The sequence below is a fragment of the Euprymna scolopes genome, chromosome 37 (assembly GCF_053919585.1).
Source record: "Euprymna scolopes isolate OS-2025 chromosome 37, ASM5391958v1, whole genome shotgun sequence".
NCBI lineage: Eukaryota > Metazoa > Mollusca > Cephalopoda > Sepiida > Sepiolidae > Euprymna > Euprymna scolopes.
The window spans coordinates 16,097,716-16,124,753 of record NC_136518.1 but is presented as its reverse complement, the minus strand read 5'-3'; the positions used below and the strand labels follow the sequence as shown (position 1 = coordinate 16,124,753).

The window sequence follows — 27,038 nt, the reverse complement described above, 5'->3', positions numbered from 1 at the left end:
ATGTATTGCATAATCACGTTGACACACCGGTTCTCGTCAGATCACCGAAGTTAAGCAACGTTGAGCCTGGCTGGTACCAGATGGGTGGCCATTTGGGAATTCTAGGTGCTGTATGTGCTTTCCGCTTATCTCAGCATTTGTTTCCAGTCGTCCTAAACCTTCACTTGCCACTACTATTCAACAATGTCGATTCAGGATAGGTGTGGTTGGAGATTGCGCAACTCTTGCCACAAAAGTTTCAAGCGCAGGCACCCTTACAGTGGGTATCCATAGTCTGTCAAGACTGAGGGAAGCTTTTTTTTTACATGTATGTATGTATGTATGTATGTATGTATGCCTAAAACTTTCGACAGAAGTGACGGATTTTCACGAGATTGGTATCATGTTGATGCCCGATCCTTCGGGCGCCAAATATCGAAAAATTGACTAAACACATTAATTCGTTCACCATAATCTGGGCACTTTTCTGCAAGGGGGGGGTCGCTTTTTTTTCGCTATTTTCGAGGGAGGCACAAGTGTTATGAGTTACATTGTAAAACTTTCTATGCAATACTATTATTGTGAAGTCCCCAGGATTTTTTCCTCGGCTCCCAAAATAGACAGAGATTAGACCATTCCTGTAATGACCTGGTCTCTGTTTATTGCGGTGTAATGCTGTTCCTGTGCAGTTCTGGGAATCCACACTCCCAAACTCTGCCTTCTCATCTTGTGAAGGGGTTAGTTTCTTCCTAACCGCCTGAGGCGTGCTTAACGGGGAATGTCGACGGGGCTGTACAGGCACTTTTTGCAGGTCAGAGTGCCTTACCTCGGTGGCGCTGACTTCTCAATCCCATTTTCCGACCTTGATGTCACAGTTCTAAATACCTGCATGTAATAAAAGCTAACGGGCAGGGCAGGGCAGGGCAAGGAGCAAGATAGATAATTACCTCGAGAAATTGTTAATTACACCATTTCTGCCTATTCATATTCTTGTGAGTTCAGCTCTCTTTTTTTCTGTCCTTACTTGCTGGAATGATTAGTCAATAGCGCCTTGGAGGGGAGGGATGGCGAAAGTTAATCATAATTTAACACCTATCCCAACAAAATGGTGGAAGCCTTCCGTCAAGATATTTGGCGCGAGAAATTTAATCAGAATAGCCAAATGAGAACAGCATCTAAAAGATAAACCACATTGGTAATTATCAGTTCGTACCATTCATCAATGTTAGTACTAAAGTAGTGTTCCTTATATTTCTGCTGGCAATTGGCCGTGTTTAAGAACGGTTACATAGTAGGAACCCTACGCCATAAAGCAGTGATTAAGTTCGTTGGTGTGAATGTTAATGACGGTCACATTAGTGAATAGCAGAATAACCTGGCTGCAAACAGAATAGTATACAGATGCGGGTGATATGAGAAAGCAGGGGGCAACAGACCAGGCTACCTAAACAAAACGTAATCGAACGAATCACAATGTGATATGATGTCATGTTTTCGAGTGAGAGAAACAAAGGTTTGCTAGTCAGTCTCGCTCTGGAAGTCGTGCGGGTAGTGACGGTTCAATAATGTGAGCAATCTAAAGTGAATATCACTTTGATGTTTGTCCGTCTGCATCTCTCAATCCTCAAATTAGAAAACTAACTTAAGAAGGAAATAATTTTAGTAGCGCAGTCTCTCTCTCTCTCTCTCTCTTCTCTCTCTCTCTGTATAACCTTGAAAAAAATCAACAAAGTTGCCTGTTTTTCATGCATGTGTAGTTTATTCTGTTAGTTAAATAGACGAAGAACAACCACTAGATGATACAACCACTCATGCAACCACTCAGAAGCGACTATGAAAGTACACCTCGCGTAAGTATGTATTAAAAGACTTTATTTGTTTATTGTTTTTTCTCCCCACTTTAAAAATAACCTTCATGGGATGTTTAAAGGCAACGCCAAATCTTGCAAGTCATCTTTTTGATTGACTACGTTAAATTGACTTCCGGTCGCATTGTGGAGTAGAGGTAAGACGTCAAGGTTTTTTTTTTACTTTCTTTTCCGCCTTCGCGTCACGGGTTCGAGCCTGCCTGCCTTCTATCACTTTTTTGTGCTCAACACACACCTCCAAACACCCGGGCAACGCCGGACACCCCTGTTAGTTGAATATAAAAGGAGCCAAACTCTAATGGAAGGGAGGCAATAAACTCTACAAAACAAGTAATCAAATAAATAAATAAAAAACAAGTAAAAAATAATTAAACCCTGATTAAAAAATACATTTTGTAAGTATTATGAAGAAAAAAAAATCAAAACTATTTAACAATAAAAAGGTAAACAAAGTTATTTTATTTGTTTTTCTTTTTATCGCTCATGGATAAGAATGTAAGGAACTAACTGGGGCACCCGACGTCATACGAATATCAGACAAAAAACTAACACAAGTTGGGGGGGGATTCTTCTCTTCCCTACAGCCCCATTCTTTACCATTATTTCCAAGGAAGCTATTCGACTGGGCTATAATCTTCTTTCTAAGACATTCGCAATAAGAACTTGTTTTTTTTTTTTTTTTTTTTTTTTTTGTATTGACGCATATTACGAACCGGATTGTTGTAAATGTCCGCTCGAACTCGACCAGCACCTGACATAAACCGCCGGAATATGCCGAGATCCAATCTATACCCCTATGAATTTGGGTTTTTTGTGTATTGATATTCATATTAAAAACACCTTTTTCTATTTATTTAAAAATAAAATACAACTTTGTTATATATGTGTCATTGAATTGCCTTCATCTGCAAAAGATCTAGCTAATTTGCATAATCTCTTAAACATTCATTTTAATTAATTTCCAATTAGTTATTTCGGTTTTCTTATGAGATAATCATTTTTAGTTAATTATTACGCGTAATTATATTCATGCAGATATTCTACATGATTTATACTTGCGTAATATTTGCGTGAAAAGGTTATAGTAAACACAAACCCCTTTCTATATATATTTTGTATGCGTATATATAAAATAATTTGCCTACCAAACACCTCTGTAGGTTAATTCTTTTTCCGTTAACTGGAAAGAAGTTTATATAAAATAATTTTATAAAAAAACAGTAGGTTGTCCAGAGTGCAATGTAGAATAATATATTTTTTGGACTAAGTTACTGCATGGAGGCATGTGAAGCTTCCTCCCGGGCGATTTACCGGATTTCGATGACAATAAAAATATAGGAGTGTGAAATATTCGTTGATCATCATTCAATTCCGGGCAACGTCGGGTCTCCCTGCTTGTTTTTACAAATTAGCTTGTAGGTGGTTTTTAATTGTGGGGTATTATACTTCTGTTTATAATATTAAGGATATTATAGATTATGAGATAAAGTCGAGTCATCAGGAAAGAATACGTGCACATTCTTTTACAAACCAATTTATAAATGAAAGAACAAAAATAAAAAATTACAAAACGATTCATATTTTATCCAGATAACCCGACACTAACTGGAAGCCGAAAGAAAATACTTTACATTTGGAAACAGGTGAAAAACAATTATATGCAAGCCTACAATCTTTTGAATAAAACCTACAGAACAGTTGAATTGTCGAGCATTTTGTTTCTTCCTTTCCAATTTAAATTATATATATATATATATATATATATATATATATATATATATATATATATATATATATAGTTAGTTAGTTAGTTAGTTAGTTAGTTATAAAATATATATGGTGATTAAGCTACACTGAATATTCCGCGTTTCATCCACTCTAGGATTCTTCAGGCTTATGCGCGAATTTTGTGGTTGTCTGTCCTTTTTATACACGCACCTTCTATTGAGATTTTAGTTAGCCAATCAGCTTTCTAGTATCCACAGCGCCCTTCCTATCAGCCAATGGGCATGCACTTACCGGGCAAAGGCCTATTTGACCTCTGGTTGACCTATTCCTTTGTGTATGCTCTAATTTGCCTGGATATTTAGCTTTAAATTTAGTTTAGTTTTTTATGTTAGTTTATATATATATATATATATATATATATATGTACACACACACACACATATATACATACATACATACATATATATATATATATATATATATATATATATATATGTTTGATATGTTTGAAGAATCCTAGAGTGGATGAAACGCGGAATATTCAGTGTAGCTTAATCGCCATATATATTTTATAACTAACTAACTAGCTCTACCTACGTATTGAGCACTTTTTAAGTAAATACTTAAAGTTTACGCATAAATTTCTACTTTCGTATATTAATTTTATGTGAGTAAATGAAGTAGTTATATATATATATATATATATATATACTTGTTTATTGTTATATAAACATGCTCACATCCCGCTGCTACAAATAGCCACTTGTTTCAATCAAACAACAGATATCATCAGGCAGCGACTTGACTATTCAAAAGTTCAATGAATAAATGAATTATTATTATGAATTATTCATTGAACTTTTATGAATTATATTATGAATTATTCATTGAACTTTTGAATAGTCAAGTCGCTGCCTGATGATATCTGTTGTTTGATTGAAACAAGTGGCTATTTGTAGCAGCGGGATGTGAGCATGTTTATATAACAATAAACAAGTATTATCAGCTCTTTTTATTGAGCACTATCTAACAACCTCGTTGAATTCATTAGTCCATTACTTTTGAATATAAAAAAAAACCCGAGTATATATATATATATATATATATATATATATATATATATATATATATATATATATATGCGTGTATGTGTGTGTGTTTATGTAAATGTATATATATATTGTGAGAAATTCCATTACAGCCGCCATCTTTCTTGTTTAGGCCGCCTACACAGTTCTAGTAGCTGGTCCGTGATTGGTTAATTTTAAATGAATCAAATGAATTTCTTGGCGCCCTTTTTTGTATCATGCTTTTATTTTTCAGTCCATGTACAGAACTCGGATGGGAAGGACTCCTTTTCAGCAGTTCCCAGGTGAGAATGGAGCTCCGTCAATTTCTTCATGTTATATCACCAAACTGTTTGTGAACAAAGGATCACATCTCTACAATATAAAATTATCCCAAGTAAAGGATGACATCCACGAACATTTTTTCATGTTTATATTTACCAAATATTGGAACTTATCTCAATTCAATCAGAGTCCCAAGCGACTCGCATTATGCCTAATTATAGAACATCATGAATATACGTGGATCTTTTCGAGGAAAAGAGAACTACCATTCGACTTCACCATGACCAATGACAAATGACTTTTCTTTGCTGTTGTTATTAAATTAATTTTGAGTTGAAGGTATGGCTTTCCTTTGGTGTCTGCCAGGAGGTAAATTGATTTGTGAGAATTTAAGGCAGAAATCCATGGAAAAATTCACAAAAATGTGTACTATGTGTTTTATATATATATATATATATATATATATATATATATATATATATATATATAAATCGATATTGGTATATATTAACCTGCATAATATATATATATATATATATATATATATATATATATATATATATATATATATATATATATATATATATATACAGGGTGTCCACAAAGTCACCGAAGGGTTTTTAACTTCAATAAATTCCTTATTTTTTGATGATATCTTTCTGTAATTTTACACAGTCTAGCTAAGATATTGGGAAATTTGTTTTAAAAGAATGCAAGATTCAACCCACATTTATTTATAAAAAATAATGTCTTTTAAATGTTGCTTATTTTCAGCGACGCATATTTGTGCTCTTTCTAAAACATTCATGACAGATTGCAGAATCTCCGGGTTGCGATTTATTCCCTTTTTTTGATCGGCGAGCTGGCAGACCTCGAAACGTCAAACCCTAAACTCTGTAAGAATTGTAGGAAGGAAAACCTCATTAACTAAAAAAGTGAATTAACTCGCTGTACAGAGATTCTGCAATCTTTCATGAATAATGTTTTGGAAAGAGCACAAATATGCGAAGCGGAAAATGGGCAAAATTTAAACGACGTTATTTTTCATAAATATATGCTGTTTGAATTTTACATGCTCTTTTTTCTTTACCAATGTGTTAGTTAGATTGCGTTAAAATTACAGAACGATATCATTAAAAATAAAGAATCTATTTAAGTCCCAACTCTTCAGTGATTTTTTGGACACCATATATCTATCTATAATATAAAGCTGAATGTGTGTGTGTGTGTGTGTGTGTGTGTGTGTGTGTGTGTGTGTGTGTGTGTGTGTGTGTGTGGTCACAAATAGGCTCCTATATTGTTGACTATTTTAAAAAACTGATTACATATAATGATAGTAGATGTATCGAGACTCAAGAATGGATATGTTTGATCTTGCAGAACGGTGGTTCATTAAAATTGTGGAGTCTGCGTACGCGCCTGGTCCACAAAGTATGGAAATAAAAAATTCGAAAATTAAAAAAAAAAAACGTTTACAAGTGTTTTTGATATAGATGTACATAATAATACTTTGATAAGTATGTTTTAACTTAAATAGGGATGATATAATAAAATTGTGGGGTCTGCGTTCACGTCTGGCTTCCATAGAATGGAAATAGGCACAAACTTTAACAAAGACTTTTCATATCTTTCTGCGTAAGTGTACTTTGATAATTATGTTTCAGTTTGAAGAAATATGGTATAATCAAATTATGGTATGTTCGTTCGCGCCTGACCTCCATAGAATGGAAATATGTCACAAAGTTTAACAAGGTCTTTTAATATAGATCCACAGAATATTGTGATAAGAGTTTCAGTGTAAACTGGTATGGTATAATAAATTATGGAGTTTATCTATTTTATTTTTACTTTCATCATATTTTGCTTTGGTTTTGATACCCCCAAATTCGAAGCTATCTCTTTACAACCCTTCCTTTTAATAACCTATCATACTTTCATAAATCAGTCCATTTTCTGTAGGCTGTTTTTCTTTTAGTTTAATTGTTTTTTCTTCCTTATTTTTACTTTAATTTTTCATTTTTCTCTTCTATTTTCATTCCTATTTTCTTTTTGTTTTTCTTTTTTCGTTCAATATTTCTTTTTTTCGTGCTTTTTCGATTTCTTTCCTTACTTGTTCTTTCCCTTGCATTTATCTTTTTCATTCATTAAAATTTTAGATATTTTCTTTTCTACGTTTCTTCTATCTTTTCCTCTTTTTTCTTGCCTTCTTTCCTTCATTTCTTTTTTTCGTTTTTTCCATGCTTTCGTCTATTTTCCTTTTTTCTTAAATTTACTTTTTTCTTTTCTTCCTTTCTTTTTTCTTCTTTTTCTTTATCTTCCCTTTTATGTCTTTCCTTCTACTTCCATTTTTTTTTTTTGCATATTTCCTTTCTGTTTTTTTTTTTAATTTTTTCCTTCTTCTTTCCTCTCTTCTTTTTACCATCTATTTCCCTTGCTTTTTTTTATTTTTCTTTCTTCTTTTCTTCATTTATTTATTCTTTTCTTCTTTTTATATTTCTTCTTTTTCTTTCCTTATTTTTCCTTCCTTTTCCTTCTTTATTTTTTTCCTTCCATTTTTTTCATTCCATTTTTATTTTTAATCTTCTTTCTTCCTAATTCTTCTTTCCACCATTTTTCCTTCTTTTCTCTTTCCGTTTCAATTTTTCTTTTCTTTTCTTTCATTTTTCCTTTCTTTTTCTTTTGCCATTTCTTTTTTCCGTCTTTTCTTTCCTTTACTATTGTTTCTTTCTTTCTTATTTTTGTCTTTCTTTATTGCTTTATTCTTGCTTTCCTTTTGCCTTTCTTTTTTCTCCTTCTTTTTCCTTCTTTCTCTGTTCTTCCTTTCTTTTCTTTCCTTCATATTCTTGTTTTCTATTTTCCTTCCATTTTTTATTTTTATTTATTTTTTCTTACTGGTTCTTCTGATCATCTTTTTTCTTCTTTTCTCGTCCATTCTTTTCTCCTTTCCTTCATTTTCCATTTCTTTTTCCTTATTTCACCATTTCTTTTCCTTTCCTTCGTTTTTTCTCCATTAGTTCATTCTCTCGTCTTATAAAGGTTCAAATTACAAAGTTGCAGATGAAGTGAGTCCACGTTACAAACCGTAATTTCCCCGATTTGCCTGATTAATCCATCCGAACTGTTAGAAAATATGAATTGGCATAGGAATGGCGAACCAGATTGTTTTCAATCAGAAAGCGGAAGCAGAATCGCTCCAAACACTGATATCTGAAACTCTGCGAATGTTTTATGACGGGAACTGGAAATTCCGGGATGTCCCAAGGAATAAAAATGAATCAATGGAAGTCAAAATTCGCTTCGTCACGACTCTTAATCAACAGACCAAAATCTAGGGCACACTGTGGGGATCGCACTTTTAACTATCATATCAAGGGCAATTAGAAAAAAATAAGATTTTTATATTAATCCCAGAAAACACACGCGCACCCCCCCCACATGCGCACACACACACACACACACACACACACACACACACACATATATATATATATACGATAATTTCTTTATAAAAATACTAACAATTGTTTTTACACTTACAGACAATATATATATATATATATATATATATATATATATATATATATATATATATATATATATATATATATATATATATATATATATATATTGGAAGCAAGTCATTATTCAAGCACGTCTGATTGAACACGACAGAGTTATTCTATTTTTCCGATTTTTTTTTTTTTTTTTTTTTTTATCTTTCCAATTTACCGAGCGGTCCTCCTGACGATAATCGGATGTACAGATATAAAGCGGCTGAGAAGAATATGGCTGAACAACAACTAAAATAAAAAAAGACTCTTCGGCAAAACTGATTTGACGAAATAACACACATTATACTTTATGTCTATACCAGCAAATTCATTGCTTCGGTATAATAAGTTTTTCGCTAACATCTTGCCGCTAATGAGAAGAACGCATTGTTTGAAATTTCGCAGATTAAGGAAATCTCAATATTTCTTTATGAGCATCCTGTCGAACAATGCATTCTTGTAAATTAAAATTTACAGTCTTTAATTGTGTTCTTTTATGCCGAGCTCTATTTTCTTATTTTTGTATTGAGCTTTTTTATTTGGTTTGATTACTATATAAATATTTATATTTATATTCGCTTTAAGTTTACAGTAGTTTTAGCTTGCAAACTTAATTATTAGTTCTGAATTTTGTTTATATATATATATATCTATATATATCTATATATATATATATATATATATATATATACATATATATATATATATATATATATATATGTTTGTTTATTCGTCATCGACAAACTGGGTACATAAACTTTATGTATGTTATATACGTCCAACCGAAAAGAGCTGTTAGTCTATGTCATCGACACATCAGTAGTTGGCTCATTGGGAAGTTACCTTTATCAGCAGTAGAAACAGTTACCGTCATGATCGTGGTATTTCAACAACAGAAGGGGAATAGTATGGTTGGTGGTTATTTTTGCTGAGATACAAGCGAAATATGGAAGTTCAAAATAAAATAACAAAAAACCTTATGAATACACTTACTTATCAGGGAAAAATATTATTGTACAACAAAAAATAGAGTTTTTTCTTGCTATGGACAGAAAGATACGTCCTTTTCTTTTTTTATATATAAGTAGTTGGCTCAGCGGATGGTGATATCTTTCAGCGGCGATGTTTTAACGGCGGAAACTGAAATATCCTTGCTGTAGACAGGAACAACTGGTCGTCTCTTTAACATATAAATAGTTAGCTCAGTGAATAGTGATACCTCGCACCAATAATCTTTTAAAGACGGAAACTTTCAAACTATTATTTATCTCCCCTCCAAGAAGTTTCACTTCATGTCGTTAACCACTTAACCACTGTCACCTCTGTGAACAGAAAGATATGTTCATTAATATATAAGTAGCTGGCTCAATCTATTGTGAGATCTCTCGATGTAAGGTTACACTCCTTTTTTCGGTGTCGTTACATTTTTAAACCCACGTACTTCAATGTTCTTAACGTATTGAACACATGATATTCCGTCCATGTCCAACCCTGTTTAGCACAAGTCGCTCTCAGGCTACGTGTGTAAAACGTCTATCATGTTTTTCTGTTGTTTTTTTACAAGGTGGTCACCACGTATAAAGACCCGGAAACCACTCATAGATAAGGGTATTGTAAGTACAGTACATTAGTGTGGATATTTTAGAGTGTCTACTTAAGGGGGCGGTTCATCAGGAATTTGTTAACGTTGGACTTGAAGACATCCAAATTGTAATCAGGAGGGAAGCAGGCAGACGGAACAGAGTTCCACAGGCGTGCAGTTCTAAGAAAGAAGCTTTGTTCATGGAAGCTACGTTTTGATTTAGGCATAGATAAAGAGTGGGGAAAGTTATTGACAATGGATTCAGCTAGACGGGTGTTATTTTTTTGTAAAAGACTGGCGAGGGGGGACCAGAGATTGGAGTTCAGACGAGCACCTTTTCTCTTACGTTTTAACAGCAGAACAAGAATTACTCCCTTTCTTCGTTGCTGGTTGGGATAATTGCAGCCATATTTTTATTTTTATTTGTAGTTGTTAAAAAATATTAAAAAAATTTTTATTACAATTTGTGTTGCGTGCTGTTTAATTTGCCTGATTAACTAAAATTCCATAATCAATATTTTTAACCTAAAAATAAAAATAAAAAATGAACTACAAATTAAAAAGTATGAGTTTCAAATAAAAAGTATCTTTTTGTATTTTTAAGATAAATATTTACAATTTTGATTTTTGAAATATTCGGGCTACTAGTTTCACCTTTATTTTAGCTGAGGTTACCCTAATTTCTTCACATACATTTTGAACATTGGAAGTTTCTATTCGAATGTTTTATACCGAACATATGAGCTAACGGTTTATGGCGTTGATGAATAATTATTTCGAAGTTACAGAATGAGCAGTTATTTTAACAGTGATATGCAATGAATTTCAGCAGTGACTCATTTTCTATCCCAAGTCACGCTCACTCGTTATTCCATCTAAAAGGCTTGGAGACTATTCACGTTCGTTTAACGAGACCTTCTCCCAGTAAACAGAGGGATTATCTTTTGGTGTTGGACGTGATTAGTTTCTAAGATGTTTCCTCTCTATTGTACAATTATCACAACGATAGATTTAGTTTATTCGTTTCCCCATTTTTTTCTTTCCAATAATTGGATTTTCTTTTAGTTGTTCCCCACGTTTAAATTCGTTTCTCTCTATAAAAACCACCTCGATTCGGCTTTGAAAAGTGACGCGAAACCTGGTCGGCCGACCTTACTTCTTTATTTATCTGTTTCATTTTTATCAACCTCCATCAAATATTTTCCTTCGGCCTTCTTTTTATCATGGATACAAAAAACACAGTCATATATACTAGCAAAATTACCCGTCGTTGATTGGGTTCAAAAACAGCCTATAGAAATGGACTGATTTATGAAAGTATGATAGGTTATTAAAATGAAGGGTTGTAAATTTGGGTTGAATTTGGATGTATCAAAACCAAAGCAAAATATGATGAAAGTACAAATAAAATAGACAAACCCCATAATTTATTATACCATACCTGTTTACACTGAAACACTTATCACAATATTCTGTGGATCTATATTAAAAAACCTTGTTAAACTTTGTGACATATTTCCATTCTATGGAGGTCATGTGCGAACGAACATCCCATAATTTTATTATACAATATTTCTTCAAACTGAACCATAATTATCAAAGTATACTTACGCAGATAGATATGAAAAGTCTTTATTAAAGTTTGTGTCTATTTCCATTATATGGAGGCCAGGCGCGAACGCAGACCCCACAATTTTATTATACCATCCCTATTTAAGTTAAAACATACTTATCAGAGCATTCTTATGTACATCTATATCAAAAACACTTGTAAACGTTTTTTCTTTTTTTAATTTTTTATTTCCATACTTTGTGGACCAGGCGCGAACGCAGACCCCACAATTTTAATGAACCACCATTCTGCCAGATCAAACATATCCATTCCTGTGTCTCGATACATCTTCTATCATTATATGTAATCAGTTTTTTAAAAATAGTCAACCATATAGGAGCCTATTCGTGACCACACACACACACACACAAAAAAAACACACACGCACATTCAGCTTTGTAATATATATATATATATATATATATATATATATATATATATATATATATATATATATATATATATATATACTAGCGGGGTTACCCGGCGTTGCTCGCGTGTTTAGAGGTGTGTGTGCTCGGGCGGGGTGTTAATCAAAACATAAGATTAAGCGAAGTAAATATTTTAAAACTTTAAAAAATCGAAAAAAACAAAAAAAAAAACTAACGTAAGGCAAACGAACGATGTTAAATGTAAAAATGGGAAAAACAAAAAAAGAAAACGCGAAAAAGAAAACAGAAAAACGAACGTTAAAACTTCTTTAAAAAATCTGAAAAATACCCCCCCCCCCCAAAAAAAAAAACACGTGGAAAATGGCTTAAATTACCCCGGTGGGTACCCGGCGTTGCCTGGGTATTTGTAGGTGTGTGTGCTCGGGCGGCGGTGGGGGTGTTAATCAAAACATAAGAATAAGCGAAGTAAAAGTCGCCCACACTGGGGATTGAACCTTCAACCTTCAGGAGAATATGACTTTTTGCAATTGATTTTTTCCAAGTACTTTAACCATTGAGCCACGGGTCCTTGCGTTTCCGCTAGAAATGCCGTCCAAATTTTCGAGTTCGATAGAAACATTCCTGAGTTCAACAAGATACACCTGAAGAAGGTTGGAGGTTACATCAATCGAAACGTCGTGAAAATCACACTCAAGATGAGAACAGTAGTCTGATGAATTAAAATATTACTAATAACTAATCCTCGTCTCAAAGATTTAGAAAATAAATAATAGTGATGAAAACAAGATATTTCGATAGGGATCGGAATTTTGGAAAATTAAATGTCAACTAAAATATGTATCAGGAATCTTAGCTAGATAAAATAGAATTTAGAACAATAACAAAAAAAATGGTTACGTGACATTTTGTCAGATTACTGCTTCAATGTGTTACGTTGCAGATTATGACGTAGGTAGAACGCGGAAATTTAGTCAGAAAACAGGGTAGTTATTCAGTTCGAGAGTTGGGGTTGACAGTTGTGAACGTAATTAGTTGGGGTGACAGTGGAATGTAATCACCAAAAAGGAACGGTGTGCACTCCTAGATCAAAAGAAGTCGGAACCATGAATAAATGCACTATGTGTAAAATCTAATTTAGTTGTCAGAGCTTTCGGAGTAGAAAATGTTTTGCATTTTCAGGAGCACATCCAGAACCATATGTACATTGTTGCGACTACAAAAAAAAAGTATGTTTGTAAACTGGTGTATAATCGCGGTGACACACCGGTTCTCGTCAGATCACCCAAGTTAAGCAACGTTAAGCCTGGTTAGTACTGATGGGTGACCATTTGGGAATTCTAGGCGCTGTATGTGTTCTCCGCTTATCTCGGCATTTGTTTCCAGTCTTCCTGCACATACACTTCACTTGTCACTGGTATGTAACAATGTCGACCCAGGAGAGGTGTGGTTGGAGATTGCGCGGCTCCTACCACAAAAATTACACGCGCAGGCGCCCCTTCTTGGGTATCCATAGTCTGTCAAAGACTAAAGGAGCCTTTATATGTTCCATAGGAATTGTATCTATATGTGTAATGCATATTTGTAAAAAGTCACACACACACACACACGACAAATATTATATGCACTAGAAACATAAACTTATGCATAAAACTTTGTTATATACATGGCTATATAACCGACTATACACCTCTGACTAACTCGACAAGCACGCACAAGTTTCACTGTTGATGCCTCTAGTTGCCGGAAAGCCTTCTACTCTGATAGTTCCTTTGGAATTTCCTCCCTGTTTTCTGCCTCCCTGACTGTACTAGTCTGGAGAAGTTTCAATGTACTGCTCAACACCCCACAGTCCCCTGTTAGACTCGATCCCAAATAGTAGCCCTTTACGTCTAGGTTGTGTGAGAAATTCTGCAGAAATAAGCAGGCTCCTCATTTGTCGGTTTGTCCGCCCACGATTTTGTTTAAACTATTTAGATTGATTGCTATTACTAATTACCGAGGATACTCTTGGCGCCAAATTAATCCTTTCGGGTAACCAGTTTCGACACAGGCACTTGATGAAGATGGATGCTCGAAATTCACTCGAGGCTTTCAGCCTCAAAATTTGTTTGTCTCTTTGAGACGTATTGAAGCCCTACTGTGAGCGAAATGTTATTTTCATTTGCAAACACCAATGCCCTTATGTTGGGCAAATTATATATTATCGCACACTGTTGTGCTCTGTGAATCAATTGACTTTCATCATTACAATATAATGTCTGTTAGACACGAAATTAAGGTCTACAGTTTGATCTGGCATTTGTCCACCATTTGGACATTTATCTACAATGGGCTTCTCGAGGCTACGGACTTGCAGTATCCATCTTGGAAGATATCACTCAACTCTTCAACCTGTTGCAGCGTTCTTCCTCAGCGGAGTTTTGTACGCAGCATGTCTCGAAGATGAGGGGTGTTACCGGCCCATTACGACAGATATCGGAAGATGACGCGTCTTTTGCAACTTGAATCTTTTTGCTTTAATAAAATTTATGTTGACGTTTAAAAGGTGAGCCTGTTGTAATTTCTGATTGGTTTTCTTCCATTCTGCCAAGGGCAAAACAAAGGTAAGAGAAATTCTCACAGTTGCAATATACGTTGCTTCGGGTGGAAAAGAGTAAAAAAAAAATGTCACCCACATAAATAACGTTATACCAGCCTCATCATTTTTTTTTTTTTTTTTTTTTTGCAGAGTTTGTAAAGGCAGCTTCGCTTAAAAAGTGTATCTTGACCTCTATTTTCGATTCCAGGTGCGTCAGATCTTATTAAGATCCTCATTATATGATATAGAACACATTTTCCCTTCGAGCATCTCGAATCGGTTCAATGATTGCAGTTCAATTCAACGAGACCAAATTCGATTTTTGCAAATGGTATTTTGCCAAACAGTTACTGATAAAAAAAAACGAATCGATTTTTTGGGAAAATAAGATAATTGATTTTGGATTTCGTTTTCAGCAAGAAAAACAATAAACAAAAAAAAAAGTAAAAAAAAAATTAAAATCAAGATTAATAATCTGCATTATTTGGAATTATATTTTTTTAAAATATATGACAAGGTCACTAAAATTAAGTCGTGAGTTGCAAAAATAAATATTGTGTAAGCATGATTTTCTTTTGTTTTATTATTATACCTATTTACTGTGCCTCCCCACGGGACAGAGTTAGACACCAGGGTCGTTTTTTAATGTGGAGAAAAGGTACAAAAATAAAAATTGTCTCAGTCGTGAAGGATTTCTCCTCCACCGAAAGAGAACAAGAAATAGAAGTGCAGCGTCTGAAGAACAGATACTACACTTTGATCTTTGTTTTATTATTATAGGAGGAATCTTTTCGAGATAAAAATCTGCTGAGAAAAACACATTTTTAAATATGTAAATATTAGCTACATTTTAAAAATATGTAAATATTAGCTGGTAATATGGCCGAAATGGACGGCCATTTTGAATAACTTGATATTCTTTACTCAATGTTTACATATTTAAAGTGTGTATTTCTCAATACCAGGTGTGTATTTCTCAATAGATTTTAACTTCAAAAATTTCTTCACAAAATAATTTTTAACAAAAACAACAACAAACCTAATGCCTACACCGAATTATTTTTTTCGCAATAAACTCATACCGTGATTTGGTGACTTTTTTGAATATATATATATATATATATATATATATATATATATATATATATATATATATATATATATATATATGTATGTATGTATATATAAGTGAAAGTGTGTATATGTGTGTATGTGTGTGTGTATACATTTCCCTACCAAATAACTCTGTCAATTTTCAGTCTACAGACTCGAAATTTGACATAAGTGTAATGAGGTTTGGGAAAATCTTTTTAATCGGTTTTCGGACAGAAATTTGGCTGTCAAAGGGTCAAAGTTTAACGAAAACACCTCCGCCAATTTTGAGCCTAAACTCTTGAAATTTTAGATGTAGGTAACTTGTACATGGCTCAAACTTTTATTTGGATTTTTCCCCAAAAAATAAATGTTGAAGAGTCAAAATTGGGGCCAAAGTTTAAAAAAAATTGGCCTCTACGTTTTCTAGGAACTTACTCAGAAACGTTTTGGCGTAAACATTTGAAATTTTACATAGGGAAAGTTATGAACAGTACATAGGACCCGATTAAGGCCGGGCTAGTGGAGGAGGGCTCCCAGCTGTGCCCAGGCGTAAAATACGCTTAAATATGATATTTTAATTTGTCCAGGTTTCGTATATATTATTACAGAGCCGTGATTTCAAAAGTAATAAAAAAAAAAGTATTTGGGTGCTATCAGCTAGAATCGAAACCGAAATCAAAACTCTAACATTCAAAGCTGGTGCTGTTATCACTATACCAACGTGACACGCATATGAACTGATTAAACATTAAGAATTGAAAATAAACTAGGATACATGTACAAAATCTATAACGATTTTTCATGTTTTACCCCATAAAACTATTTTAATTGGCTAAAGACCCATAAAAGAAAGGCCTGTAAAAAATCCAATCATTTGAGTCGCTCTGCGACTTTTAGTTTAGGAGGATCGGAGGAGATAAAGTTTGAAAATATGGAGACAGCCTTTTATATACATGTATATGCATATATTTGTAGTCATCCACATACAGTATTGTTTCGTTTTATCACGACTCACCACTGCGGCTAGACTAGTACCTCTCTCAAGCCGTGGATCGAACCTAGAACCATCACGTTGATAGCCGGCAGTTCTACTCATAGACCCACGGGAGCGGCGGCCGTAAACGACCTCAACAAATGTCCATTTTAAACAAACATTCGTCCACCACTTTTATAGTGCTCAAACCGCTTGTTTACAAACTAACAGCGAGCCTCGCATTTTTCAGCCAATTAAGTAGCGGGTGAGATTATTTTCGACAGTGCTCTACTTCAAGAGGGGGAGCTTAAAATATATTTGTAGTCATGGGATATTTAAAAGAAAAAGAATATGATCGATTCTTTAAGCGGAGACTGATTGTGATAATGCAAAGCTCAACAAATTATTTTGGAACTTATAAAGATTATCAATAAAATAAGAAATGACGATATAAAATATATATACTAATGTATATGGAGTTATTCATTCATTCAATAACATCAATTAGGGGTGTAGTGTAAATAAGAACTCTCTATGCCATGCTATTTTGAAGCCTAATGCTTCTCATCAGAAAAGAAGAGAAGATGCTAGGTAATATAATAGGGATGCAACGTCTAGTGATAGTTAAATTAGGAGTGAAATAATTGTGAGGGAGGAAATATTAACACTGTTTGAGGGGTTAGGGTTAGGGCTAGGTTAGGTTAGGGTTAGGGTTAGGTTAGGGTTAGGGTTAGGTTAGGGTTAGGATTAGGGTTAGGTTAGGGATAGAGTTAGGGTTAGGTTAGGTTAGGTTAGGGTTAGGGTTAGGTTAGGGTTAGGGTTAGAGTTAGGGTTAGGTTAGGGTTAGGTTAGGGTTAGGGTTAGGGTTAGGTTAGGGTTAGGTTAGGGTTAGGTTAGGGTTAGGGTTAGGTTAGGTTAGGGTTAGGGTTAGGTTAGGGTTATGTTAGGATTAGGGTTAGAGTAAGGTTAGGTTAGGGTTAGGGTTAGGTTAGGGTTAGAGTTAGAGTTAGGTTAGGGTAAGGGTTAGGGTTAGGTTAGGGTTACGGTAAGGTTATGGTTAGGGTTAGGGCTAGGGTTAGGTTAGGGTTAGGTTAGTGTTAGATTAGGTTAGGGTTAGGATTAGGTTAGGGTTAGGTTAGGGTTAGGGTTAGGTTAGGTTTATGTTAGGTTAGGGTTAGGGTTAACGTTAGGTTAGGGTTAAGGTTAGGTTAGGGTTAGGTTAGGGTTTGGTGAGCGTTAGGTTAGGGTTAGGTTAGGGTTAGGGTTAGGTTAGGGTTAGGGTTAGGTTAGGGTTTGTGTTAGGATTAGCGTTAGGTTAGGGTTAGGGTTTGGGTTAATTGATCTCTGTTATATAGGCGGAGTATAGCATTTATTTATATAATGAAGGTAAGTGTGTAGCATATTTGCCATGATCGGTTTAATATATGTGTTAAATATATGTGATTAAACTCTTGCGGAGAATAAAATGTTTGTCTGCTCATTTCACTTTTTCTAAGAAACTACTTAGCCGAGCTGACTATAATTTTGTATAGATCTCTGTTATGATAAGGTCCTCGTCTGGGCTCCAATCTACGGTCCCCCCTGTCCTAACTTTTATTAAAAAAAAACACTCATCAACTGAAACCACTATCAATAATTTCCCCCACTCTTTATCTGTGTCTAAACCTAAACGTAGATTCCATGAATAAAGCTTATTTCTTAGAACTGCACACCTGTAGAACTCTGTTCCGTTTACCTTCTTTCCAACTGAATACAATATGGCTGTCCTCAAGCCCAATGTAAACAAATTCTTGATGAACCATCCCTTAAGTAATCCAATTTAACATATTTCCACTACTACGATTACTACGACATGTTCCCTTTGACCACGGTACACTAATTAACTCTTATCCTCGGGTGGCCTCTGGGCCTTAATAAATGATGACTCCTTTGTAAAAAAAAGAGGTCCAGTGAACTAAGTATTATGGTATTCGTTCGAGGATTATTATGGATTAATATAGATGAGTCACCGCAATAACGCATATGTTCTTGAAGTTTTTTCTGAAAATATTTAACTCATCTGGCAGAAATTATTATTAATGTCCGATGCAGAACTATGGATTAATAATGATTAACAGGGATTAGTATTTTATACAAAACTGAACACGAAATTAACTAAATCAAGTTGGCATAAAGCACTCATCCGAAATGAACGGGCTATAACATTTGACAGTTTTTAACGGGCTAAAAATATGTATGTGTGTGTGACTTTTAGTTAAAAATGACACACATACACACACACACACACACACAAACACACACAAACACACACAAACACACACACACACATATATATGTGTGTGTGTTTATATATATATATATATATATATATATATATATATATATATATATATATATATATATCTGCTTATCTCGGCATTTTTTCCAGTCGTCTTAATGTCGACCCAGGAGAGGTGGGGCTGGAGATTATGGACTTCTTGACATAAAACATTTCACGCGCAGGCACCCCTACGTTGGTATCCATAGTCTGTTAAAGACTGAATGAGCCTTCATATATATCCATTCAATTCATCCTTACGTTCATTAAAGTAATTCTAAGTCATTTACTTTTTATTTATTTAAGTCATTTCAGCCCATTTTTCGATCATTTTAAAAAATTTCATGTCAATCCTACATTCACGCATTCATTCGTTACACGAGAGCACGCGACTAATGGCTATCGGCCTTGTTTAATATATATTTTGTTGAGATAAATATTTCAAAATGCAATATCTAGATTTTAGAAACGGGTCCAGGATGGCCCAATGGATCCCTCACCAAGCGATATCATTTAAGTAAAAAAGAAAAATGGAGCAGTTATAAAAAGTTTTTACGAATGTTAAAATATACATTTCAAATAATCACATTAATGATAAAATACATTGGTTATTTTAGGAATAAAGCCTTAATCGTGTACGGGTGGGCGGTAGTCAAACTATGTGTCTTTTATATTTACATATATATTTATATATTTTATATGATTTATACGAATTATATAATTTATATACGAATTATATAACTTATATATGTATTATATAACTTATATATGAATTATATAACTTATATACGAATTATATAATTCATATATGAATTATATAATCTATATATTAATACAACAGCGTGTGTGTTATTTTCTGTGTCACGCTTACATCCTGGTCGTTTAATTGTTATGTACTTCCATTTCTTGCCATTAATAATTTTATCAAAGGATTCTTTATAAGTTTCGGTTCGGTTTCGATTATAGCTGATAGCACTTAAATCATCTATTTTTTTTTTTATAAATAATTTTATCAAGAATTTTCATAAGTTTTGGTTTCGGTTTCGATTATAACTGATGGCACTCCAGTAATCTATTTTTATCTGTTTGGCTACATAAGTTTCAAATATTGGACCATGTTTATGATCCAACAACCTCGTCAGGCCTGACGAGCCAAACAAAAAATAAAACACATATTTGCTCTGCAATAGTATTGAGCACTCTCTGTAAGTTTTTACTAATTACCAGTTTTACCAAATATATATATATATATATATATATATATATATTCATAAGTTTTTATTTCGGTTTCGATTCAAGCTAATGTACAAGTCATATATATATATATATATATATATATATATATATATATATATATATATATATATACTTAAATAGCAACTTTATAATATATAAAAATCGATAGAACATTAACTCCATAATAATATACACGAAATCTGCAAGAATTAAAATATCATATTTAAGCGTAGTTTACGACCGGGCTTTGCCGGGGGTTTCGTGCTAGCTTAGATAAATACTTTTGCAGTTTTAACAAAAGAGCTACAATAATAATATCAGAGCATCTGCATTTACACTGAACATCTACAGAATGCCAACATCAATATATTACATTTGAATGATTCCCCCGTGGAATTTCCACAGGTCCCACTAGTTTATATAATTTATATGAATTACATAATTTATATAAATTATATGATTTCCAATTTGTTTTTAAAAATATTTTATTTACAAAAAATTTTTAGTTGGGGTGGGACAACATTTGTGATATCTACAAAACGAAGAATGTTGGTTAGTAAATGACCTTCCAACCCTCAACTAAGTGTAGACCGCCCACTGTTTGCCGGGTCATCCGTAAACAAGCAAATCAGTCTCTAAATGGAAGTGGGGGCTTAATAGGATGTCAAAAATAAAACAGATTGGGGCGGGATAGGGGAATGAATGATGTCCTCCAAGATTTAAGATGACGGGGGTAGGGGGTCGTGACCGGGGACAAAATAAAATGCGGACAGTGGGTATATTTGGGGGCTCTTTAGTACCAGAATAACAAAACAAAACAGGGTTAAGACTCCTTCATTCTAATAACTTAGGGTTTTTTTTTTTAATTGAGAGATGGGTCCCATAGAATGCTGGACTATGCCTAAGCAGTGAACACAAAACTCGTACTTGACTCCTTGACGTGCATCTCTCTTACCTTTCGATTAGTCAAGAACGGGTTATTCCCTCCCTCATATACTTTTAAGTTTTAACATGATGGATTTGCATGCTTTTTGGTCCTCCGCCAAAACTAGGGTGGACCTTTAAATTCACTATTTTCCGTTGGTCCGTGCGTCAGTTCGTCCGTTCGCACATTTCTCAATAACTACGCTTTGTAATTTTTTAAAATTTTGCACAAACATTGAACATGATATGATTAGAAAAAGTAACAGAACGAATTTTCCGGGAAAGCTCCGGTTGCCACCTCCCAGGGTGCCTTTCGGGTTTAAATGGTTAAAATTGAAGCTTTTGTGCTTATATAAAAAAAAAAAAAATTGATGCCTTGGATTTTTATAAAATTTTCTGAAAAGTTGTAATTGACAGATAGGTGGAAAATGTATATCCATACTTATGTCAATTTGTCTTTCTATCCTTCTTTTCTTCCTATGTTGTCACCAGCAGTCTGCAGATGCAGGGATAGGACAAGAACCTTTGTCGTGGTGATGTTAAGCGAGAGTATCAGCAGTGAGCGTTTTTGCACAAATCTATTTTAGTTTGTGCAAAATACGATATGTGACACAAATATTATTCAGCTTGCGAGAGAGAGAGAGAGAGAGAGAGAAAGAGAGAGAGAGAGAGATATTGTCAACGGTATGTCAAGTCGGTGTATTTTCCCAGCGGTCAGAAGCTGTTTGTTCAATTCTTCTCGATACTACTGCTCAATTGCACTCAAGTAATTAAAAATTGCTCGTGCATAAGCTTATATAATGAGGTGGATGACTGGGGAATGAAGCTCCCCCAGTCCAAACTAGCCAATTAGGAGTTGTTACGACATATCCCCTTCTATTCTGATTGGCTCAGTGCATAATCGCGTATCGAAGTAAATTTCCATCGAATCTGTTCCAACGCTAACTGTCCCTGAAAATTGACGTCAAGGTCAGACTCTGTTCCCAAGTTTAACCAAAACAACTTTTCATACTATTCTCTTGAAATGAAATGTTTTCTTCACAAAACAATATTATTATTTAAATATTATTATCAATCCTAAACCCGCTAACTGAAGCTATTATTGCTTAGTTTTCTTGCATTATCGATCAAACAAATGCAGTCAGCAAGACAATTAAGTGTTGCCCGGGATTGTTCACATAATAAAAGTTCTAATTTAACTTTATTATAACCATTGTTAATGTAAAATTCGACCACCATAAGAGGTAGTTGGGTTGCAGTACTGTTAGATGCCGTGTACGTGATTAGCAATGTCGGCCAACCGTGGGGTAGGGAGAAATGATTGGTGCATCTCATAATAGAATGGTTGTATGGACGACGCTTCTGACGGCGTTTTATAAACAGATTATTTTCCTTTGCGTCTCATTCAATTTGTTTATATTAGCCATATTAACTTTTCAATTTTACAAGCTATCTGTTCAACACTTTGAGAGTACAATTCAACTTGCTATAACTTACTGTTTCTTTTTAGTTTAATAGTTTAATGCAATAATAAATTGTTTAAACGTGGTGCTGAGCAGCATTATTTAGGTTCATCATTTACTATCTTATGTGGATATGTCGTAACGGTGTATACGAACACACTATGTGAATTAAATGGCACAATAAATCATTACTGCTACCAGATTAGGCTGCCTGAAGTTGCCGGTTTTTTGTTGTTGTTTTTTTTTTTTTTTTTACTTAAAATACAAAGTACTTGGAGCATAAAACACTTACTAAAATGATCAGAATCGACATTAAATAACACAAAAATAGTTGAGATGCCGGAACCCAGCAAAACACCGTGAATAAATATTTTGAGGATATAATGAACTTGGAGCATAAATCTAACATTTTATTAATATTATTATTCGTAAAAGAAAACAACGAAACAAGACTAAAATAAATCAGTCAAGAAGCAACATTGGAAAAAGCCATTAAAAATATGATACTTGTGCAGATGTTGAACCGGACATATTTAAGCTTCCGCTCGGCTTTGCTCGGAACATGGCGCCAGTCGCTCGGGTTTTCCTATAATCTGATGTAAGACGCCGATCAGCCAATCACAATGTGCGGCAACGAGCAGACGAGAAGAAAGTAAAGCATTTATTAAAATACAAATAAAAATACTGCATAAAACAAAACAAAAAATACTTGAAAATATAAAAATGTTTGCTTCTTAGAACCTTTTCTTTTAAGTTTCTAAGAAGCAAACATTTTTTTTATTTTCAAGTATTTTTTGTTTTGTTTTATAGATTAAAAAATACATAATGTTTTTGAAAAAAACGTTTGTTTGCTAAACATTATCTATCAAAACTGAAAACAAAAAATGCAACAAAAAAAAAATGGTTGTAGTCCCCTTGTAAAAAAATATGTTTGCCATGAAATATTAAAGTAATAATAAAACAAAATTACGGCAGTTTTATGGGGGGGGTCTACGATTTCCATTTATTTTACTATTTTTCTGTTTCTCCAACGCTGTTAAGATTTGATCATCGGCGACGATCGGCATAATCCGTCATGTTCCAGGCAAGCCGAGCAGACGCTTGGATACGTCCGATTCAAAATTTGCATAAGTACCAAAAATATTAGAGAGTGGTGGCATCAACATCCTATGATACTCCGATGCCTTCATTTAGTCTTAAAAGACAAAGGATACCACCTGTAGGGGAAGCTGCGTGTGTAATTGTGTGGCAAGGGTTGCGCAATCTTCAACCACACCTCTCTTAAATCGGTGCTGTTTGAGTCCAGTGGCAAGGAGAAGTTCATTCATCCATCCAGCGCGGCCGTAGCCGAGATTGAACTCACTGCACGAGTTTTGTAGTGTAATTCAAATCTTGTCGGTAGCTGATTACTTGATGCTTCGTCAGGACTATCAAGGGTATTTTTCATCGTGACGCCATCATTAGCCTACCACAGCTTAAGAGAGACCCATCTACCCTTGAGAGAAGGATTGAACGCGCCAGTTCCTCAACTTGGTATTTTACCTCGCTGTACATACAGCGCCTCGCCTTCCAAAATGGTCACCATCTGGTTCTGGCCAGGCTCAACGTTGCTTAACTTCCGTGATCTGGCGGGAACTGGTGTGTGTCAATGTGATTGTGCCGTATAAAGACGGCTGGAAACAATGCCGAGATAAGCGGAGAGCACATACAGCCCTGGAAGTCCGAAATGGTCACCCATCTGGTTCTGGCCAAGCTCAACGTTGCTTAACTTCGGTGATCTAACGGGAACCGATGTGTCAAACGTGATCCTATGATAGAAGGCAAAATAAATGCATAGCAACAGATGGTGAACAATTTCCAACTAATTATGTAACGTTGTGGTTGCATTTTAACACCGACACAAACGTTGCATGCAGAGACAATCGCAAAGGAACAAAAACGAAAAGAAAGAGATTCAACTCAGCCTTTTCTTTTTAGTTGAAATAAAAGGTATTTATTCGTGGTATCTCCAAACCACGCCTGCATCTTGGTTTTATCTTTGTTCCGCCGCCACATAGGTTTTTAAAATCTCTCTCACCGGCACGTGTTCAGCCTGGCTGTCGCTACCTACGTGTTTTATTTTTTAATCTCTCTTTTTCTTTTTCGCTGCTATCTGCAGCTCGTCCAAGATACCCGGACGTCCGACCTTTTTTTTTTTTTTTTGTGTGTGTGTGTGTGTGTGTGTGTGTGTGTGTGTGTTCAAAGTTTGGACTTCATTTTGTCTTAAAAGTTCCTCTCTACCCGACCTGTGCTTTCAATTCCTCTGGTTGCTCATGTGGTTTCTTCTTTTTTTTTTCTCCGCTTTTCTTTCCCTCCTCTTCCTTCGCTGTTACGTCGCCTTGCGCATCGGTATGCTCATTTACGTATGTGAGATGCCGCAGCTGCTGCACATGTGTCGGTGCTCTCTTACAATTAAAAGAAGTGAAATTAACGTATCTTTAAACCATTACTGAATCTTAGAACTAAGTTAGATTTTAATATGTATATTATACCATGTTTTAATCCAATTCATCCCAAGCAAGGCACAGGGCCATTGTAACGGGAGCGGTCCAACTCTCTTCTTGATCTTCATTGATGATTTTCCAAATCACATACTTAGATCATTTGTAGACATGCAGATAATACTACCATCTATGGCCACACTTTCAAGTCCGGCAATTACCTAAAATCTCTCTCTCATTGAAATGAATGTATCTCGTTTGGCGAAGCATAATCTTTAAACAAGCTTCTGAGACTGACCTTCACCCCTGATCTGCAAAGGAGCACATACATCAAATCCGTTGCATAGATCGCTGAAAGAAAATGGTTGGATCATTCTACCATTCCAGTAGAAATCTCACTGCCGATGCAATCTAGTATCTGCATAAGACACAAGTACACCCTAGGATGGAGTATTGTTGGGTAGAAGCTGCTTGGAGCGCCTTATATTGTCTTCACAGAGTTGAAAACCCGCTTCAAAACCTAGAAGATGATGTCTTTTTCTCTTCCCTGTATTCTCTTTCCCGCGGAACATACGTTGCGAGCTCGTCTCTCCTCTATCGTTATTTTCATGGCAAGTGCTCGACTGAGCTCCAATCTATGATTTCCCTTGCCAAACTTTCATAAAAATACATTCGAGTAATTACAACCACTATCAAAAATTTTCCCTACTCTCTATCTCTTCCTAAATCTAAACGTGGATTCCATGAATAAAGATTCTAAGAACTGCCCGCCTATGGAACTATGTTCCGCTGACTTGCTTTCCATCTAGCTACAATAGGGCCGCTTTAAAGTCCAATGACAACAAGTTCTTTTGGTGGCGTCTCCTTAAATCATCAAATTATATCTAATTTCCTCTACTAACGATTACTATACCGTTGTCCTGATGACCGCTGTACACCCATTAACACTTATCCTCGAGTGACCTTCAGACCTTGATAATTGGTGATTCCCCTGTAAAAATATACTTGAATATCTATATGCGTCATGTAGAGATCGTGGTAGCCCCAGGAAGGGTACCATTTTGATTTCGAAGAACTTTGACTGAAGTAAAATGAAATACACACACGCGCTCGCGCGCACGCACACACGCGTGCGCGCAGGGGTTGAATACCAAGCAACCGAATTAATAGTGAAAGGAGGAAAGTGATGAAGTAGAAAGTTTACAGAACGGGGGTAGATAAAAGATAGAGGAAGTTGAGATAAACTATGAATAGGTGAAGGACAGAGGGGTTCAAAATAGAGGGAGAGGGTGATGGGGATAGAGAGAGGAGGGAATATGTAATTAGAAAGTGTACAGAGGGAGAGAAGTAGAGACGAGAGGGGGAGTAGAAAATTAGTGGATGTGGAATGTGGATTAGAAGGAGATAGGAATTAAAAATGGAGGGGAATAGCGAGAGATGGCGGTAGAGAATGGTACATTCTGTGGCACTTTTTAAAAAAATCATTGAAAATTTTATATCTATATCATTAATTGCTAGATGAAAGATAATGTTATTAATTGCAACAAAATGTACATTGCATAAAATAAATCCAAGGTAATTTTTTTTATTCAATTTAAATTAAATCATTATAACTTACTTTGTAAAATTTATAAACGTGCACTTTGAAGATAAATAAATTTCAAATTGAATCTTGTACCTTTATTTTTAAAGCCCATAGTAAAAACATTTTGTTTAACAATTTTCATGCCTTGGATGAACTGCTTTTCTAACTTGTATCTTATCTTTTTAAGATTATATTTTAAAACTCTCCTTCTCTCTATTTCAGTTTGTATTTCTCCTCACACCACAACTCATTTTTGCAAACACCTCTTTGTAATACAGGTATAAATAATGTGAAAATCTGAATTTCTTTTTAACAAAAACTTT

General features: G+C 34.6%; 1 pseudogene; it reads left to right on the top strand.

Annotated features, from left to right (window-relative positions):
* Nucleotides 1-117, top strand: LOC145261455 (5S ribosomal RNA; annotated as a pseudogene).
* Nucleotides 118-27,038: the final 26,921 nt, after the last annotated feature.